Source organism: Vipera berus, assembly GCF_964194415.1.
Source record: "Vipera berus genome assembly, chromosome: 10".
NCBI lineage: Eukaryota > Metazoa > Chordata > Lepidosauria > Squamata > Viperidae > Vipera > Vipera berus.
The window spans coordinates 6,351,546-6,373,758 of NC_138213.1; the positions used below are offsets into that span (position 1 = coordinate 6,351,546).

The 22,213-nt window shown below is 42.4% G+C and overlaps 1 long non-coding RNA gene across 1 annotated transcript in view; it reads left to right on the forward strand.

Moving 5' to 3' along the window:
• LOC308672752 overlaps window positions 1-22,213 on the forward strand; it is a 367,848-nt gene that overhangs the window by 295,084 nt on the left and 50,551 nt on the right. The window lies entirely within an intron of this gene.

A 22,213-nucleotide genomic window follows, 5' to 3' on the forward strand; every position in this document is an offset into this window, starting at 1 on the left:
GAACAGACAATAATAATCTTTAACCTAGAAGGTCACGATTTTATAGTAACGAGAAATTTCATTCGGAATCTTCTTGTTCAGCCTCACATGTGTAGTCAGGGGTCATAGCTATCCTCCCCCTCCCTGATGAAAAAGATTTCTTTCATATCTAACCCTGCTAAAATCTGCTTTGTCTTTTTTCTTTGAGCTTTTTAAATTTCCCCTTGCCAAAAAAAAAAAAGAAAAGTGTTTTTTTGCTAGTTTATCCTCAGCACTTTTAAAAATATCTCTTGGAAGTGTTGTCAACCTGACTGGATTGCTGGAGATGCTCGAAGGCGGCAGGATGACTGTTACTTTTTTGGATGTCCTCCTGGCCATCCTTCCAAGCCTTCCTTGGCTGCTTTGGTCAGGTGGGGGCGATGTCCAGTGAGAAGACTGCCCTCCTGAGGTCTTCTACTGGAAGTGAATCAAACCATGGGAAGTTTGTAGAATGTCAGACTGCGTAACGAAAAGGAATGATCAGTTATGTGACCTCGTTGGTGCTGCCTTGTAGCTAAAAAAAAGGCAGGGATGGCATCGTTCCTCCGTGGGAATTTCAGCGCGGTTCCTTTCTCCTTTGGAGAAAAAATGCACCACCTTCAAATATCTTTCTTATTAGCTTAGAACAGGGGTGTCAAACTCAATTTCATTGAGGGCTGCATCAGCATTGTGGTTACCCTCAGCGGGCTGGGTGGGTATGGCCAGGGTGGGCATGGCCTACTAGGTGGGCGTGGCTAGAGTGCATATGGCCTACTGGGTGGGCGTGGCCAGCTCTACATCGTTCGCATCAAGGGTGCCTATGGGGGCCTGGGCAGAGGTGGGACAGATCTAAGGGTCTCTGGCGGAAGGAGGGTCTCTGGGCCAGGGCCAAGGCAGTGGGGGCCGTTCCCTCACTGTTTCCAGGATGGCTTCGCGGGCCACATGAAACCACTTCGCGGGCCAGATCCGGCCCCCGGGCCTTGTGTTTGACATGTCTGGCTTAGAATATAAAATACAAAACTAGCAAAGAAAATAGCAGGAAAATGGGGGAGGGAGAAGGGAAGGGTTAAGTGTAGGGAAAAGGGGGAGAAGAAAGAAAAGGCATTGACTTCTGACTCCCTCTGGTGCAGTGCAATAAGATAACAGCATCAAACCTCAGCTTTTTACTTTGACATAACAGCATAAACTAGCCCTTTCTAGAAGCAAACCTGTCTAATCGGTAAAACCCAAACTCAAAGTTTCATTTTTTTTCCCCACCTCGAGCACAAAGTCCAGAAGCGGTTTCCAAGTAGAAAAAAATGGAACAACTTCCAAAATGCAAAACCTCTCTTCAAATGCAACGAGACTTTCTAAGAAGAATGCCCCTCCTGAGCACTATCAAGCAGGCACCCATGGTGTGGCCAAAATGACGAAAGGTGTGATTATGATGTCACAAAGCAAGCTCCGCCCTTCTGAATTTGCACGGCAATGTCAGAATATCTGAATACCAGACATTGTGGGTGCTCCATCGTTGGAGACTTTCAAAAAGAGACTGGACAATCATGTCTGAAACGGTATAGACTAGAGCAGGGGTAGGCAACCTTGGCTCTTTTTATGACTCGTGGACTTCAACTCCCATAATTCCTGAGCCAGCCATGCTGAGAGGAAAGGGAGAGGTTTCCAAGCTGAGCCATGCTAGCTCAGGAATTCTGGGAGTTGAAGTCCACGAGTCATAAAAGAGCCAAGGTTGCCTACCCCTGGCCTAGGCCTAGGCCGCTTTATGACTCGTGGACTTCAACTCCCAGAATTCCTGAGCCAGCCATGCTGAGAGGAAAGGGAGAGGTTTCCAAGCTGAGCCATGCTGGCTCAGGAATTCTGGGAGTTGAAGTCCACGAGTCATAAAAGAGCCAAGGTTGCCTACCCCTGGACTAGAGTCTGCTGCTTGAGTGGAGGACTGGACTAGGTCCCTTCCAACTCTCGTTATTCTATGTTGTGATGTTCTATCACCCACAGGTCTGTAAGGGGCAAGGTTTGCCTCATGACTCTTCCCACTTCAGCTGGGCCTTCTGCCAATGCCTAAGCCAGTATTTTTCAACCTTGGCAACTTTAACGTATGTGGACTTTGACTCCCAGAATTCCCCAGCCAGCTATGCTTCTGGGAGTTTGAAGGCCACACATGTTAAAGTTGCTGAGAAACACTGCTTAGGCTGTCCTATGATTGGCTGTCCAGCTATTCTCCCAAATTACAGAAAGCTTGCATTGGCAATGTACCGTGCAAAGTGAATTACAGGGTGGTTTTGTTTTGTTTTCACATGAGTAAAAGTCTTGCAGTGGGGGAAAAAATCATGTTATAAAGCAGCTGCATTCAAGAGTAAAAATGTATTTTAATAAGACAGAAAACATATAACTGGATTAACATGACGTGAGCTATCGGAGTAGCGACAGTGTAATTAAGTGTGTGTCTTACAGCTTGAGACAATAAAAGCAGATTTTATAGACCACATGTTTAGTTAGCCGCGTTTCCTCTCTTCTTTAACCAGATTCCTGTCAGAGAGACAGAAAAATAGAGAGAGGGGGAAGGAAGCGATGTTGACTCTAGCTGAGTAGAGCTGGAGGGAAACCATCAAATATTGATTTGAGGAAGAAAGGTTTGCATTTGGTAACCTTTTCCAGTTTGTTAAAAAACAACAACATATAAACAGATATGTGCTTATGTATATATACCTCCTTCAAGATAGCAGAAGCCTATTCTGGCTTGGGAGAGATGAACTGAATGTGGAATTTAAATTTTAAAGGCAATGTTCACCTTGATGGTTGTAAGGCTTTCAACAAACTACTGTATTTCATTCTTTCAAAATACCTTCCTCCCTCCCATCCTTTCTTCCCTTTTCCCTCTCTTTTCTTTCCTTCCTTTCCATCCTTTTTCCTTCCGTCTCCTTCCCTCCCCCTACCCTTTCTTCCCTCCCTCCTTCCCTCTTTTCTTTCCTTCTTTCGTTCCTTCCCAATGTACTATTGTCACACATGATTTGCAAAAATGCACAGAAAATCTACTGAAGCCCAATGAAAAACAGGAAAGGAGGGCAGGTGCTGAGCAAAACAGGTGCTAAATCTCTATGGATGGCTTGCCATACAGTTTACAGCACTGAGCTCCATCCATCCATCCACACACCATATTAATCCTTCCTTGCCTTTTAGGGCCATTTTCTTTTTCAAGCACTTCACTTCCTGTTTGGCTCATTGGGAATTCCTCCACGTGAATCCTTGCCTTTCCAGCCAGCCACATCCTTCCTGTCCTAGAACACAAGTTGCTTCCTCATGCAAAAGAGATTTCTCTAGGAAATCCTGCATCGTTGAAGCTGGGTCCTTGTGAATCTCCGCAGAGTTGAAATAAAACAAATAATTTGTCCTTCTTCAATGTTGTCATTTCTAAGTTGGATCCAGAGTTGGCACTGTTTCTGTGTGTTGTGCTGGACAAAGGACAGGTTTATAGTATCTAGGTTTTATTTTTGTGGATTGTTTTTTTAAAAAAAATCCATTTAGGATTCAAAATAGTCTAATTCCCTTTTTTAGAAAGGCGAGAGAGAAGATTGTCTGTTGCCAACATTAGGCTACAGCTGTAAATGGGGAGGGGGGGCGCTTAACTTCCCCCCCTTTTTTTCTCTCTGTTTTAACAAGTATATCACAGATGCTAAATCAAGCATTCCTAATTGGTGATTTAGCTAAAGACTTCAGAGCGTATCCTGACCCTGAATTGTTGCTACTATTATTGCTTCTGAAAAGGTATCACTTTCCTCTTTACGGTGTCTTTGTTGCTCAGAGTATCGTGGAACAGAAAAGTGGAGATATGACCTTTGCAGCGTCTCCGTGATCAGGAAATCAAAATTTAGGACACTTGGCAACTGGCGTGTATTTGTGACAGTTGCAATGTCCCAGAGGCAAGGGATCCGCCATTTGCAAACTTCTGCAAAGCAAAGTCAACGGGGAAGCCAGTAACAACCATTATACTAACTTAACAACTGCAGCGATTCACTTAAGTGTGGCAAAAAAAAAAAAGTTGTAACATGGGCCAAAATTCACGTTAACAACTGCCTGGCTTAGCAACAGAAATTTTGGCTCAATTGTAGTCTCAATTCGAGGGCCACTTGTAACATCAGGATTAATACTAGACCAACAATCAATGAACTACCAAGTCAGACGAACAAGCTAACAATACACAACAGCCTAATCGAGAAACCACCAAGGACACACACACACACACACACACACACACACACACTGACAGGGCAAGCCAGTAAGAACATAAACAGAGAGCCAAACCCACTCCCTTCTGGCACTGATGATGTTACCTAGTTGGGTCATGAAACATCTGCAGGAAAACAACCAAGCTCGGAGAGCACCAAGGATCCCACAAGGGCTACTAATGAAGGGATGCAAAAATCCAGATGTTCCCTTGGCGCAAAGTCCTCTTTAGCTCTTGGCTGCCCTCTCATGGTCATTTCAGAATTTGCAATCCAAGAACTGATAGCCCTACTTAAAATTCTTCCTTTAAAAAAATATATCAAAGAACCTGGGGCCGGGGTGCCGGGGGGGGGGGAGGATTATGGAGAGAGGTGAGCTGCTTTAACAAAGAGACGTTGGACTCAAGTAAGGTCAAAATGCTTCTTCCAAATCTTTTTCAGAACATGCACCCCTCTAGCAAAGATTAATTTCCCTTTTATGAGGCATCGGATTGTTAAAAGATTTTAGTATTAAGTAGAATTTTGTTTTTAACCTTTTTTATTGCACGTGGGTTGTTGTTGTTTTTTTAAATTTTATTTTATGAGCTGCAGTGAGAAGTATGCTGGGAGTATAGATGGGCTGACTGAAGGAACGAATGAATAAATCTGGGGTATTTGTTGTTATTTGAACAAGAAATGGTCATCAAATAACTCACAGAGTTTAATGTCAAAGCCTAAGGATGCCTGCAAGATATGACTTTGCTGATAGCTGCTCTGAGCTTTATACATCTCTTTTATTTTATTTTATTTTTTAAAAAACACACTTTGAGATCAAGAGTTTGTAGGTGCATTGATAATTTAAATGCTTCTTGGCTGATCTAAGAGATCCTTCTTGTTTCATATAAAGGCCGCACTTGGGACTTTAAATCTGACATATGACATGTCTGGGATGATAAATCTGAACTATCGTAAATGATCAGCTATATAGACTAGGATGGGTTTATTTAGCATGACAGCCAGACTGGGATTTTGGCTTGGCAGCCCCAGAGAAACCTTGATTCATGAACCAAAACCAAGCTGGCAATTCCAGCTTGGCTACAAAATACTCAGTCATAATCCTGACTTGGATAATAGACTCAACCTACAAATTCCAGTTTTGTGTAGCCTGCACCGGGAGTAAAACAGCCACTTGCTGCATCCTAAATTAGTATTCAATTCTCCCAAAGATGCTTTCTTTCAAAAGGCAACTGAACTTTCCTGTTTTGCTAGAAGATGTTTCGCTTCTCATCCGGGAAGCTTCCTCAGTTCTGATTGAATGGTGGAGAATGGAAGGATATATATATTTCTTGCAGTCATGAGGTCATTCTCACTCTTTCTGAGAGCCCTTGAGGCCACTTCTGTGCCCTCAGGGTCCCCTGAATTCTGTAGTCTGCTTTTTTTTTCCTGGAGAAAACACAATCTTTCCATTCTCCACCATTCAGTCAGAACTGAAGAAGCTTCTGGGATGAGAAGTGAAACGTTTTCAAGGAGAAAAAAAAAAGAAAGTCCAGTTGCCTTTTGAAAGAAAGCACCTTTCGAACAGCCATGACCTGGATGACTGAGGATCTCCATACACACCTGATTCATTTGTTCAGATTTAGGACAAAGACCTGTTTATTTTGTACTTCCATCCAGAAGCACAACACAAATAACAATGGAGGAAGTACCTATTATAAACAAGGTATGGGAAACACCCATTCTCCCCCTCTTCCTCCATCCTACAGAGACCATTCTCCCACGGATATTTCACTAGCTCTGCTGAGGTAGCACAATTAAGATTCAAGGCCTGCAAGTTCTAACGCAACCGCCCGAATTTCAGCATCTTATTTCCAAGTGGACGTTGCTTTGCATGCCAAACGCGTCAGTTAGAAATATCAGAGCAAAGAGGAGAAGCTGGTATCCCAAAGGCAAAACAAATGAAGTTCTCATTTGCTTTCCCTGACAGAGTAAGACGTCTGCCTTTGGAAGGAACTGACAGAAGATGGCCAGGCTTAATCATGTGGCGATACGCTGCCTGATGTTCAGCACAATCTCAACTTAGTTAAGTTTCCTTTCTTTGCACTTGTTCACATGGCGTCTTCTGCACTTCCAGGGCAAGCTAAGCATCAGAGACTGTGATTCAGCGTCTCACAGGGACCTGGCAATTCTCCTAACAAGTTGTGTAAACCAGTTTGTTAGATTTCACCCTCACACAGTGGGTGGGTCGGTCGTCGTATTTGTATCAGAAGCACCAAAGTGCTTCCAGGCTGAAATGATATTGCTGTTGTCCAGGGCATGCCCAATTGGGGGCTCCTTTCATGTCTCCATTAATGAGCCCACCAAAGTGGTACCTATTTATCTAGTTGCGTTTGAAAACTTTGAAGCGGCTAGATTGGCAGGAGGTGGGGCAAACGAGGGGAGCTCACCCTGCCATGCAGCAGCAGTTGGGTCTCAAACATGGCTTCGCAGATTGTCAAGCCAGCTTTCTAACCATGTGGGTCCCCTGTATTGTTTGGTTTAAGGAGGAGACACAGCATGATAGAGGACCATAACAATTGAGTTTTGGTGAATCTGAGTTTGCGCATTAGTTCCTTGAGGGAAGCAGGCAAACCTGGAGCTGATATTTCATATGCTGAACACAGCATGTCTGTGATGATCTAGCGGTAGTGACTCGTGATGTCAACACCTCAAATGTACTGTAAGACAAGTGTATATGGCTGTCTTTGAAGATAGCTTGGAAGCAACAGTAGGTGTAAACCACAAGAGTCAGAGTGTTAATGGGTAAAAGCTGCTATTACCCTAAAATGTCTGCTTGGGAGTGTCTGCACGGGCTACCAATAGATATTCAAATCCAGGTCAAAATGTTGGCTGGGGACAACAAAGCCCTCTTACAGCTTGGCTCCAAGATAATTCAGGGGCCATCTCCTTTTGAATCAATTTAGCTAGGTTCATGCTTAGAGTCACCCAACCAAGAAAGACCAAGGCAACATGGAAATGGAAGTTATCCTTCTCTTTGAATGCCCTGACCTTAGGGAACGCCTTGGCCCTGGAGATTCAGCTCGTCCTTCTTTTTGGGGTCTTTCAAAAGCTTGTCGAGATGAATCTGATGGAGCAGGCTTTCAGATGTGACTGGATGACGGAGTGGTGAGGACGTTAGGTTTATCTGAGTTTTGTTGCTGTTTTATGGGGCAGTTTGGCCACCGTTTTTAATGCTTGGTTCTTAAAAATTTTGACTTCTGAGTTAGAGTGGTAGATAGATAGATAGATAGATAGATAGATAGATAGATAGATAGATAGATAGATAGATAGATAGATAGATAGATAGATAGATAGATAGAGACATACAGACAGACAGAGAGGGGAGAGAGAGGGAGGGAGAGGGAGAGGGAAGAGAAAGAGAGGGAGAAAGAGAGGGAGGGAGGAAGAGCTATCACAAAGAACCAAAACAATATGATAAAAGCAACATTCACAGATGATGGTAGAACAGATCTTCACCAGTTGTTCCCTCTCTCTTGCGTTGGTATATATTCCATCTCTGTTTTTGTAGTCCTCTATAAACTGGGCAAAATTCAATTCAACTTATTGATTCACTCACCAAAATTGATCTCATTTGATTGAGACATTCAGAGTCCATTATTAAAATAGAGCGATTCTATTCTGATTTTCAAACTGATTAAGCAAATGCCTCTTTTGAGCATGCATAAGAACATCTCAATTGTCTCAATTAATTTGGAGGCATCCAACTGGATTTGCAATTGGATCTGACTTTGATTTAGAAAGTTAATTTGATTCAGGGATTCCGTCTGGAGATTGGTTCACATTGCCTTCATATTGAATTTACCAATAAAAAATTGCATATCGTTAATATTTGGTCCATCATTGTCCACGGCCCGAGTAAAAGGAACTGGTTAGGGAAATCCAAATTACTAAATAGCTCTGAGCAATTATATTTTCACTGGTCAGCTTCATTGACTTGAATGAAAACTATTAATGCACCATTGGGCCACTGAGGTCAATCTCTCTCACTCCTAAGAAGCAGACAACAGCAAACCATTCCCAAAATCTTGCCAAGAAAACTGCAGGGATTTGTCCAGGCAAATTCAGCACTGACTCAAAGACACAAGCACACAGAAATGCCCTCCACTTCTCTGATCTAAATATCCCTGACAACCCTCATTTCTGTATTGATCAAGATAATGGCATGTTTCTCTTTGTGTTTAAAAATCTGAAAAAAATACAGTGAGGATGGTTTTTTGTTTTGTTTTTCGCCTGTAGGGCTCCGGTCCATAAGAGGTTGAGTGCTTATTGCAGCGATGTTGAGAAATATAATTCTAGTGGAAATAAGGGGGAGAGACGTATCTAGGAAATGCTAAGAATTCAAGGGCAGAGGGGTTCAAGGCAGCACTTTGTCATGGTTAATGTAATGCCAAGGAACATTTTTTTCATAAATAAGCCAACTTCTCAGCAATCATGTGACTTGCTTAGTGCCTACCTTCCCTAGCCATGATCTCGCTGCTCGTGCAAAGCCTTTGTTTCAGTAACCAGACAATCTATTAATACCAACAAATGTTCAGTCCAGGTAAAGGCATGTATAGAATAAAAGAGGATTGAGGGGTCCTTGGTGCTCTCTGAACCTGGTTGTTTTCTTGCAGATGTTTCATTACCCAACTAGGTAACATCATCAGTGCTAGAAAGGAGGAGGAGGAGGAGGAGGAGGAGGATGACAACTGTGGGCTCCTTGGTGCTCTCTGAACTTGTTTTCTTGCAGACATTTCATTACCCAAACTAGAGTAACATCATGAGTGTTAGAAATGAGTGTTTGCTAGATTACCCAATTAAGATCAACTTGCTAGCATTGATATTACTAATTACGTAATGAAATGTCTGCAAGAAAGGCACCGAGCTCAGGGAGCACCAAGGACCCCTCATTTTAGCCCTGAACTTACAAATATTCTCCTTTATCAAAATCCTACTTATTACATATGAACCATATCATATCACTGCACACCCCATGTCTGCCCTGAAATACAATAAGTGCATTATATGTGTCTCCTAAAGCTCATGAAGATATCCATGTGATGGATGGACTGTCCTTGAAAAGAAGCGTCTGTATAAATACATGAAGCATCAGAAAGAGGGTGCACTATAGATCAATCACTTTCATATGTCTATATTGCTGGAGAAAGCAGGAGCTGGTGTGTGTTGTTGTTTTTTTGCTGTCAAAACTGTGAGGAGTTGGTTACACCGCTGGTATGATTAAGAAGTGACATTTGGCACGCCGTAGCACCACCCTGATTGGACAAAGCCTCATTTTTAAGAAGCATTTTTAAAAAGGAAAGAAGATCTAATCGTATTTTATCCTTAAGAAGTCTGTAAGGCAGCTGCAGTTTTGTCATTTTCTTTAAACTGTCACATCTTGAAAGCCTATCTTTGGGAGAGGATTTCTATGCCTCTGTTTAAAGGAGGAATGCACTGATTATTGCATTTATTTATATTTTATTTAATCAATGAATGGGCCACCCATCTCATATAAATGATGCTTTTGATAGGTTTCTGGGGGGAGAAAATTAACAATGCTTCTAGGAGCAGAACAAAGCAATGACACTTTAACTAAATTAAATAAAACTCATTTAGAATAGTTAATATGATCCATCTCCACAAATTTAACATTTCCCTCCATTCAGAGGAAAAATTATTATTTGCTGACAACATTCTGAGAGTGATACCAATGTTTTGGAAGTTTCAGGAGTCTGTGGGATCTCAAACAGGCCACTCTTGAAATAAAAGGAACCAAATTAATTTATTTAAAAATAAAATAATAATATAAAATAATAATATAAAATAAAATTACTGAAGTTCAGAGAGTGGGGATTTAAAATCCATGTTGTTGTGACTTTCCTATAATCACATTGGAAGGCAGAATCAGCACCACGGACAGCTCAAAGCTGTTCGGTTGTCTGTTTCACGTTACTCAGTTGAAAGAAAAAAAATGACTTCCTTGGAGCAAGCATTATTTCTAGATCTTTCTTTCTAGATCTTAAGGATGTTTTCTTTAAAAAAAAAGAAACTGTCTTGTGAAAATTCAGTCCTAAAAAAACATTACTGAAAAGATTATAAATAAATGAAAAAGTAAGACACTGCAGAAGTCGGAGGAGTCCTGCATCTCTTAATAAATCTGTTGTCTGGATGTAGAATAGTATGGTAGGGTAGGGTAGGGTAGGGTAGGGTAGGGTAGGGTAGGGTAGGGTACAGCCCAGGTGGTCATCATCCTAAAAGCAGCAGGTCATGACCTGACATATCAAAAATTAAGTAGTGTCCAGGCAGATTATTTTTTTAGCACATGAAATATCTATCTATTAAGTTTTCCCCTTGTCCCTGGCTGAAAAACAGCTGCTACTACGTACCGTTGCAAGCACTATCAACCCGATAGTCTTTGAAGGCATCTAAGACAGTCAACTTTACAACTGTAAGACCAGCCTTAAGTTTGAATTCTGTTTATTTCATACACTCCCATCATCAATAAAAAGCAGTTTCTACTGCTATAGGATATGCGATAGGACAAATTAGGCTTCATAGCTGAAACTCACAGTAGAAAACTGTGGTTCTTATAATCATTCAATCAATCAATCAATCCAAGGAAATATGCAATCTACTCCTCACATTCATCTTCCCAGCAATTTCAGGTTATCTTGAGAAAGGTTAATCACTGTGAGTTAATAATTCATTCTCAGCCATCTTCTTTGTGGTGTATATCAAGCTGGTATTAACCTCCATATAAACTTTAAATGTCAGCCTTTAAAAATAATAATAAAATAATAACATGCACATACGTACAAAGGAGGAGGCAGAAGCTGGTGGTGTTTTTTTGTTGCTGTTGTTTTAGGTGTGAGTTTTTTGAATAATTGATCAGCAAAGCTTCCCTATGTTAGATTTGAATATCTGACTAGACACAAGATTGGGGGTATTTTTGATCCATACCCAAACTGACCAATCACCCCTATAAATAAAATGATGACAGACTCTAGAAATGCTAGCTGGATAAGGAAGCAAAAATGTGAAGGCATAGAAAGCATAATTATTCATCCACTTGCTTTCACAACCTTTCCATTTCTCAGCCTTCCGTCCTTCTGCAAATAATTGGCCTGCAGCTAAAAATATACAATAGCTTGTAGTAATTCAGATTAATGGATGGGGAAAATTTGTTTGGAGGAAGAAAAAAAAACAGAAGGAAAAAGACATGCCTTTTGTCTTTCTTATTTATTCTAAAACATTTCCAGACCGTTTATTATTAAAAGAAATCTGAAGCAGGGTGCAGAATAAACATGGCAAAATAGAAAAGAATAATCAAACAAGTCCAAACTGACAAACAGGGATTTAACAGAGTAAAAATAGATAAGTGTAAACCAGGCCTGGGTTTCCCTGTCTGGTCTTGCCTGTTCTCCTTCTAAAAGAATGCCTTAAGCCTAATGCTCAGTTGTATCTCTGTGATCGGTTGTCAGCTGTGTAACTGGGTTGGCAGGAAAGTTAAGTGGAGCATGAAATCGGTAAGGCAGTGATGGTGACCCTCAATAGAATGTGATTCTCAAGAGTTAAATCTTACAGTTATAACAAGCTTGTGAGGCTGACGGATAATGACTTGCGGACATCTCTCAGTAGCCTGCACATCTCAGTGAGAAGTTAAATCTGGATTTTTCTAGTCTGGGGTCCCGTGACCCCCTTTTGCAACCTCCCCAGTTGACTTTCAACATGTAAAGTCAATGGAGGAAACCAGATTCCTTTAACAACTGAACGATTCACTTAACAACCGCAATGGTTTACTTCACGACAAAAAGATCATAAAATGCGGCACCTCGCTTTACAAATGTCTTGCTTTGCACAGAAATTTTGGTCATAAGCCAAGGACTACTCTAACCATTTTCTGGCTTAACCTGAAGAAAAGTTGTTGACCCCGGGAAAGAGACACATCTTGAAGGAAGAGGGAATAAGATGGCGCTGTTTGAGTAAGCAATAAAATGGGCATTTATTGCTCCAAGGAGCAGAGTTTAACAGTTCAATTCTTAACCTTTTAAACTGCACTTCTGCAGAGTCTCCAAACAGTAGCTAGGTCAAGCTCAACCAGATTCAAGAGTTAGAGAGCAAAGTTTCCTCAATGTAATCCTTTAGTCAGTCAAAGGAAGAAAGGCTCTTTGTCTTTTTTTTTCAAAATCTTGATCCTCTCCCCGCTTTTGATCAAGTGGGTTTTATTACCCACATCAATGGCAGAGGCTAGCATAAATATTGTCTTCAATACTCCATACTTATTACATCTCTCTGTGTTATGAGTATATTCCTCCTCCACCCACCCACCCACCCACCCCCGGAGAAAAGAAGCTCCTTTAATGTGTTTGGATGGATAATTGCTCCCCTTCACATGACCGGCTTCAGAAAATGTCCATGCCAAATTTACTCTTCACAAGGTTGAGCAAGTCTCTTAGGTCACCGAGAAAAAACACCCACCTGGAAAGAAGCAGCGGGGAAGGAGAAGGAAAAATGTCTTCACAGGAGCCATCTTTTAGATAATATCCACCATACAGCGCATGCTGGGGAAAGCAGAGAGGGGGAAAAAGAAAGATAGGAGAAGAGGATTGATGAGCAGAAATTCAACAGCCTAGCAGGGGAGTAAGTTGCTATCCCAATCACAAAGAAGAAGAGACACAAGGATCACCGAGAAACAACCCAAACTGAACTTCACTGGAGGCAGGAGAATCACACACACTTTTAGTGTTGCACTTCTTACTAATATTCACCCCACATATGCAATTCATCCTAACGAGGGTGTCTGACACTTCATGGCTATGTCTCCGAACGGCAAGCTTACCAGGTAAGAGATAGAGAAGATTAATCAGTGGAACGGCTTGCCTCCAGAAGTTGTGGGTGCTTCAACCCTGGAGGCTTTTAAGAAGAGATTGGACAGCCATGTGTTTGGGATAGCAATTAGCAATAGTAATAGACTTATAGACCACTTCATACTGCTTTACAGCCCTCTCTCAGCGGTTTACAATGTTAGCATCTTGCCCCCAGCAATCTGGGCCCTCATTTTACCGACCTCATAAGGACCGAAGGCTGAGTCAACCTTGAGCTGGTCAGGATCAAACTCCTGGCAGTGGGCAGAGTCAGCCTGCAGTACTGCCTTCTAACCATTGTGTCACCTTGGCTCTTGGTATAGAATCTCTTGCTAGAAGACCTACAAAGTCTTTCCCAGCTTTGCTATTCTGTTAAGAACAAAGAAACAAAAGGGCAGGACGAAGTATCCCAACCTAACTTTAAATAATCTGGGGGGGGGGGACTGGATCTCATTTCAATCAAAATGTTTCATCAAACTGACTGAAGAGAAATGGATCAATTGTCAATTTGAATTTGTCAAACTGACAATTCAGGAGCAACTTTGGGAGAGTCTTAAAGACAGAACACAAAGCATGAGGGCTTCAGACTTTACCATGTAAAACCAACGTGCAACCTTAGCCATTTTAGTGTGCAAACTATGATTTACGGTTTAGTGCATTGTGTGAACCCAATCACAGGTTATTCAATAAATCACAGTTTTTAAAAAAAACAAAAACACCTGGCTTAGCACAACAGGGATATCTTGTAACTATCTGGATGCAATGGGAGGGCTTTGGAAGCTTTCCTATGTCTTCCTATTTAAAAATGCAACTCATGGTAGAATGTGTGTTGAACATCTGAATGTATTCTCAGGCACACAAAAACCATACACCCTGAAAGTCAGGATATCAAGAATATATCCCAGCTTATTTCTCTTCAACCTCTTATTTTAATGCTGGTGCACGACTTTTCTGTCCGTAGCGAAGACAACGAATCCAATCCAGCTTTTTCACATACACAATCCCATCGGTTCATTTGAACTGTAAGGGAAAAGGCAGAAAGTTCCTATTTCAATCCATCTTTTATTACATTCAACAGACCAGCATTCCCCTTGTTCCCATTTATACACACAATATTTTAATTTTTTTGGTAGAAAAATATACACACCCATATTTTTACTGCCTTCCCGCTTTTTGGAATACATATATTTATTTATTCTGCATGTCGGGACACCCCTTTCTACAAACATCACATGCTGGTGGCACTTTATTTATCTTAAGATGAATTTACAGATAGCAACAGTTACAAAAGAGTCATGGAGTGATGCATTACATTTTATTGTGTAAAGTCAAAGGTTAAACTTATTATTGCTCATGGCAGGCCAACCCTTAACCTCAGAATTAATGCCGTAAACAAAACACAAAATTTAGTTTGCAACTACAATATTCTACCAGTAAAAAAAAGGGGGGGGGGAGAGTGTGTCTCTAAAGAGTTACGATAGTGGCATGATGCCCCCTACTGGTTCTTACACAATATTAATCAGATGGGTCTTTCCCAAAACCGAATGCATCCAGATGAACCACTTTAAGACCCAGATTTGATTGGAAAAGGCAAAATGGGGAACCAAAAACATTAGGAAAACGAGACTGCAGGACTGTTCTAAAGAAGTGTAAATCTAAATGTGTCTGCTCACAGGCGTGTCTCATGATGCGTAGGACTGTGGTTGAGATGTACGTTTTGTGTTTGCATGCTAAGGTAGGATGAAAACAACCGACCACTTTCTCTCGTATCGGAATTAGAGATGCTAAGAAAATAAAAGACAATTGGAGAGAAGAGAGGAAGAGAGTGGAATTTTTTTTACCCGCCCATCTCAGGACTGAGGGATATCCCTATCAGATCAAACATTTATATCCTTACACGTTCATACGCAGCCTTATTTGGATTATATTCAAATTCAGGGCACCTGAATAATAACAGAATTGGATGTCTTTTTAGTCCAAGCCTCTGCACAAGCAGGAAACCTTATGCCATTCCAGACAAGTGGCTGTCCCATCTCTTCTTAAAAACCTCCAGTGATGGAGCGTGCACAACTTCTGGAGGCAAGTTGTTCCACTGATGAATTTTTCTAACTGTCAGGAAATTTCTCTTTAGTTCTAGATTGGTTTACTTCTTGATTAGTTGCCATCCATTGCTTCTTGTCCTGCCTTCAGGGGCTAAGCATCTTTCTTGTTCAACTGTATTATCCTTGACCAAGCCATCGAGATAAACAAAATATAATGATTTTCTTTTTCTGGTCAATGTTTTTGAACTCTATAAAGCATTTATTTTAGAGCAAAGCACTGAAAAATTTGGGAAATTTTTGCAGGCGCCATTTTTTTTACATGCATAGTGCTTCTATGTACAGTTCATATTTTTCTAACCATCTAAAACAATGCATCAATTGAATCTTCTTCAAAAGATGATTCAAAGATGATCAGGGAACTGGAGGCTATAACATATATAGAATGGTTGCTGGAACTGGATATGTCTAGTTTAATGAAAATAAAGACATGATAGCAGTGTTCCAATTATCTCAGGGGCTGCCCCAAAGAAGAGGGAGAAGCTATTCTCCAAAGCACTTGAAGGCAGGACAAGAAGCAACGGATGGAAACTGATCAAGGAGAGAAGCAATCTAGAACTAAGGAGAAATTTCCTGACAGTGAGAACAATTAATCAAGGGAACAACTTGCCTCCAGAAGTTGTGAATGCTCCAACACTGGAAGTGTTTAAGAAGAGACTGGACAACCATTTGTCTGAAATGATATAAGGTTTCCTACCTGAGCAGAGAGTTGGACTAGTAGACCTTCAAGATCCCTTCCAACTCTGCTATTCTGTTATTTCAACAATGCTGGGAAGTGCACCACAATTGCACAAAAGCATCTGTTTCCTGAGGATGCCATTCCCATCAGCTTGTGGATAACATTTCACCCTTTCTCAGAGGTTCCCGATGAAAACTGTTTCCTGGTTTGCCTCGACTTTTTCCTCTGCCAGCCGGTTGTGCCTGAAAATTCAAACCTAAACGGATGCAGAACCTTAGCATAACACACCATACACCGAAATGCAGAGGCTTTCTACACATCCCCACACAAATCTCCCTGTGTGAACTCTGCACAGCCAAGTCAGCGGATGCCAGAACACCTGCAGGTTTTAATACCTAATTAAGGATCTCCAAGAAGTGCTCCAAGCACTATTCTCTAAAACCAGATGTGCTGTCCATTAATTAAAATTGCTAACACCCAGCCTCTGAGGCAGCCAAGACTCTAACCGGGGAAATGTCTCGTTTTAAATATTCATAATTCTCCCCCCCCCAAGCTCCTAGCAACTGGGTTAGAATGTCCCAAAGCAAAATCAGGAAACTTTGTTTTGACAGCAATTCTCGGAGTCCCTTCCAAACTGGCAGAACTGGAGAGATTGAGCATATCCTGGCAATCCAATCCGGCAGAAAGCTTTCTCCGATGTGCTTAAGTAAACACGGCTGCCACCCAGGCTTTGTAATGCTTAAGAGAGTCTGGGCGTTTCATCCACTCGCCTTCCTTCTTCTCACTACGGAAATCCTATTTTCCCCAGTTGAAATCGCAAGGCCGGCAAATGGAAGCATATCTGGTGGCAAACTGCAATCCCTGATGAAGCTGTTCGGGTTATTTTTGTTTGTTCATCCGAGTTTTTGAAATACAGATGGTGGACCGCCGTTCTCTTGTTATGTCACAACTGAGCCGATGACATATTTAGAACTTTAACAGCAGCATCACTAATAGGGGCCTGTCCTTGAAAAACCCGTTTTCCAGAAATCAATATTTATACCCCTGGATGTGCCCTCGGTGGAGGTTTTCAAGAAAAGGTTGGAGAAGAAGAGATGGTATGAGGACTCCTGCCTTGGGCAAGGGGGGGGTTAGACTAGAAGATCTCAAAGTCCCTTCCAACTCTATGATTCTATACAGCACGATACACAAAGCCAATGGGGGGAAAAACTTCATGGAATGGCTTAGCACAAGCCATGCACCCATCCTGTGTCCACATGTACTTTTGACGCTTACTTGGATTTTCAGACTGCAGTCAATCTTAGAGATTGCTGTTTACAATCAGCAATACAGCTTGTCCTGGATTTATGACAGCTCATTTAGTGACCATTCAGCATTACAACAGCACTGGAAAAAGTGACTTAACGACCGTTTTCCACACTTACGACCGTTGCAGCGTCCGCCTGGTCACGTGACCAAAATTCAGACGTTTGGCAACTGACTCATATTTATGATGGTTGCAGTGTCCCGGGGTCATGTGATCCCCTTTTGTGACCTTCTGACAAAGTCAATGGGGAAGCCTGATTCCTTTAACCATCCTGTTCTTAACAGCTGCCATGATTCATTCAACAAATGCAGCAAGAAAAGTCATAAAACTGGGGCACTTAACAGCTGTCTTGCTTAGCAATGGAAATGTTGTGCTGAATTGTGGTCGTTAAGGGGAGGATTACCCGTAGTCCCCTGCGCTTCTTGCCCAGGTCCTCTCCGATCCTAACTGTACCATTCTCACCTTCCTCATTGCTTCTTCATCCATTTCTTTGGGGCTGATCGGCATCATTTCTGAACACACATCTCCCAGCGGGGGCTATTAACTCATGATCCTTACACTGAGGTTTGTGTTTAAAATTAGTTTTCTCTCTTTGTGTTAAGCTCTAAGGACTAATCACACCTTGTCCTACAAGGTATAAAATACCTTCTCTTAATCTATATCAGTGGTGGCGAACCTATGGCCCTCTCTGTGGGCATGTGCACCTCGCTCTTTGGCTAGGTTTTTGCAGGAAAAAGCCATTTCTCCAGCCCCTTCCTAGCCAAAACAAGCCTCCGGAGTGAGCGTGCTGTTTTCAGCTTTGAGTTATATCAAATCTGACACAAGAAGCAGACTAACAGATGACCTGAGTGCTGCATGTGTTGCTCTCAAGCTTACAAAGTATAAGCCAAGGTTAGACAAATTATCAGCATGCATACAATAGCAAAAATCACATTAATTGTTCAAAAGTATGCCAAATGCAAACTTTTACCTTTCAGTAAAAAGTTGTATCATTGAAAGCTTTATTATTGTGTTTTTCTTTTAAGACAAAAGATGTTAATGTATGAGTTGTTTTTTTTCCCTAAACTAAAACCTCAGTATTCAGATTAAATTGCTGTGTCAGCAATAAGTGGGTTTTGGGTTGCGCTTTGGGCACTCGGCCTCTAAAAGGTTCGCCATCACTGACCTACATGATTTCTTTGAGCTTTCACAATTCTGTTTGACCCATGCAGGAGTGGCGCAATTGAGATTTTGAATTCGCGGCTTCCGCTTTTCGCAACGCTAGAAGCAGAGCGTCCGATTTGCATTCATTTTTATGGCTGGAAACTGCACTGGCTCAATATGAACAGTTGATGGCAGCAATAAACTCAAGATTAGCCTGTCAAGGAAGTCAGCAGTGTCAGTGAAAGCACAGAGAAAATGAATTAAGAGAAGCAGGTAGCCAAGGCCTGTGTTATCTTTGCATCTGTACATTGGTTTTATTCTGTTGACAAGAACACGGTAAGGAGATATCAATGTAGTTGACTCAAAAGACTTTTGCTTTTTAATCTACTGGAGCTGTTAAAGAGGCAAGGAATTCAGCATCTGCACAAACTGAGTGGGGAATAGAAAGAGCTACACAATTTTTCTGGGAGAAGCCACCTGAAATTCCCCACAAAGATGAGATGGCCAAGTTCAGAAGATGCTGTTTCTGGATGAAAGAATTAGCCCTTTAGACCAGCCTCCATCTTGAAGCTCCTTCCACAAACAGCTTAATGCACCAAATTTTCCATAGTACTTTTGAGGAGTGATGCTAAGCCTTGCTTTTGTTATTGTTTTTCTACTATCTTTTATGCTTAAAAAACATTACTGTGGACATTAATGTCTGTGGGTAGAAATTACTAAGTAAATAAATAATAACCCTCAAATGTCACCAAGAAGAATAGCAAATTTAGGAAGCCATCCTTTAGGGCAGGGGTGTCAAACTCAATTTCATTGAGGGCTGCATCAGCATTGCGGTTGCCCTCAAAGGGCTGGGTGGGTGTGGCCAGGGTGGGCGTGGCCTACTGGGTGGGCATGGCTAAAGTGCGTATGGCCTACTGGGTGGGCGTGGCCAGCTCTACATCGTTCACATCAAGGGTGCCTATGGGGGCCTGGGCAGGAGTGGGACAGATCCGAGGGTCTCTGGCAGAAGGAGGGTCTCTGGGCCAGGGCCAAGGCAGTGGGGGCCGTTCCCTCACTGTTTCCAGGATGGCTTCGCGGGCCACATGAAACCACTTCGCGGGCCGGATCCAGCCCCCCGGGTCTTGTGTTTGACATGTCTGCTTTAGGGATTGTAACTGGGACTGGCAAACCCTATTGTTAAGCAAAGCAGTCACTAAGCGATATCACAATTAGGATATCATCATTATGATCTCTCTGCAGCTTTCCTTTGCTTGGCAGACCTGAAGGTTGCAAATGTGACAAATGGTCACAAAATTACTGTTCCATCATTGTCGTAGCTATGAACAGTTGCTAAATAAGGACTACCTTTAATGAATAATCAATCTTACGAACCTTTGGTCCGGCTGTCACTGTTCTGGCATTTTGTAGCATTTTGTGTTGGACTTCAGCCTTTCCTAGTTGCAATCTAGTTGGTTTAGCACCAAAACCTCCTTTTCTGCAAATTCTGGAGGGTGGTGGAGCCCATTTTGATGATGATAACTTTATTGTCACTTTGAATGTACACCAATCGGCATACATCAAAATGAAATTTCGTTGCATACAGCTCTCAAAGGGTCACCACCTCCGATATATACTCCTTGTTCGTGGCCCACTCAAATTTCACATTGTTCATTTTAGTCTCTAGGGAGTGAACGATGGCAATCAGGACAGATGGAAATGGGGCTCCATGTGGATTAGCCCTCAAATTCGCTTGTATTCTGACAACCTCGCCTTCTTTCCTTTTTCTAATCCTGACTCTTCTTTTCCTTAAAGAGGCCTTGCTTCTTTTCGCCCCTGGAGCACGTTGCCACCGCCACCAACTCCTCCAAAAGCCTCTCTCTCTTCCTCTGGGCCTGCTGGCAGCCTCATCCAGTTCCTTCGCTCCATAAGCTCCAGGTCCTCTCCTCCTCTGGAAACAGTCCTGATTTGCAATAGAATCCATCACTAGGCCAGCAGTCAGATCTTGCTGCTGGTAGAACAAATTCAAACAGCGCCAACGACTTTTAACGGTCTCACCAACAGTTCCAAAACAACTAGAAACTCGCCAGGCCAGCAAAGATTGTCGGTCATATGTCGTACTGTATGTTACCTTTCTGCTTGTGTTCAGAGAACACAATTTATTTCAATGTTTGCATGGCTTCTCATTGCTATAACCTATTGATCTTTGTGGTGGGTTTAAATAAACTAAATGAAACAAAATAACTGCACATTCTCACCCTTGAAAGTGGTTTGGGAAACCATGAAGAAGTTTAAGGATTATGACCCTTAAGATTAAGGGTGACAGGGGTGAGTGTGGGTGTTTAAGGATTAGGGTTATGGGGTTAGGTTTCATGGGGTAAGCCACACCACCACCTGTGACTTCATTTGCTTGGGCTGGGGTTGGACTAGAAGACCTCTAAGGTCCCTTCCAACTCTTTGTTATTCTGCATTCTGATTAAACCAGCATTAAACGCCTTTGCATATACAGGTAGTCCTCAGCTTACGACAATTGAGTCCAACATTTATGTCGCTAAGTGAGACATTTGTTAAATGAGTTTTGCCCCATTTTTATGACCTTTCTTGCCACAGCTGTTAAGTGAATCACTGAATTTGTCAAATCAATAACCCGGCTTTTAAGTGAATCTTTGCTTCCCCATCGACTTTGCTTGCCAGAAGGTCGCAAAAGGGGATCACATGACCCTGGGACACGTCAATGGTCATAAAATGTGCCAAGGGTTTCAATTTGTGATCGTCCCAGCATGGGTGTGCTACAACAGTTAGAACAGGACAGAATAATAACTTCCTTGTCACTTTTAAAAGCACACGAATCAGCATACGTTAAAATGAGATTTCGTTGCGCACAGCTCTGGAACCATGGTGTGAAAAACGGTCTTAAAAAGCCTCTTTTTGTTTTTCAGCCCCTGTAACTTTGAGTGGTCACTAAATGAACTAAGTCGAGGACCGCCTGGAGAGAGAGAGAGAGACGCAGCGCTGCTGTTTGGATTGCCATAGCTTCATACAAGCCTCCATTTCCTCTACACACACACACACACACACACACACACACGCCATTCATCAGCCCCCCACCCCATAGCTTCATACAAGCCTCCATTTCCTCTACACACACACACACCATTCATCAGCCCACCCTAGCTTCATACAAGCCTCCATTTCCTCTACACACACACACACACACACACGCCATTCATCAGCCCCCCACCCCATAGCTTCATACAAGCCTCCATTTCCTCTACACACACACACACACCATTCATCAGCCCACCCTAGCTTCATACAAGCCTCCATTTCCTCTACACACACACAAACACACACACGCCATTCATCAGCCCCCCACCCCATAGCTTCATACAAGCCTCCATTTCCTCTACACACACACACACACCATTCATCAGCCCACCCTAGCTTCATACAAGCCTCCATTTCCTCTACACACACACACACACACACACACACACACACACACACACACGCCATTCATCAGCCCCCCACCCTATAGCTTCATACAAGGCTCCATTTCCTCTACACACACACACACACACTTCATCAGCCCCCCACCCCATAGCTTCATACAAGACTCCATGTCCTCTACACACACACACACACACACACACCATTCATCAGCCCACCCTAGCTTCATACAAGCCTCCATTTCCTCTACACACACACACACACACACACACACACACACAAACGCCATTCATCAGCCCCCCACCCCATAGCTTCATACAAGCCTCCATTTCCTCTACACACACACACACACACACACACTTCATCAGCCCCCCACCCCATAGCTTCATACAAGACTCCATGTCCTCTACACACACACACACACACACACACACCATTCATCAGCCCACCCTAGCTTCATACAAGCC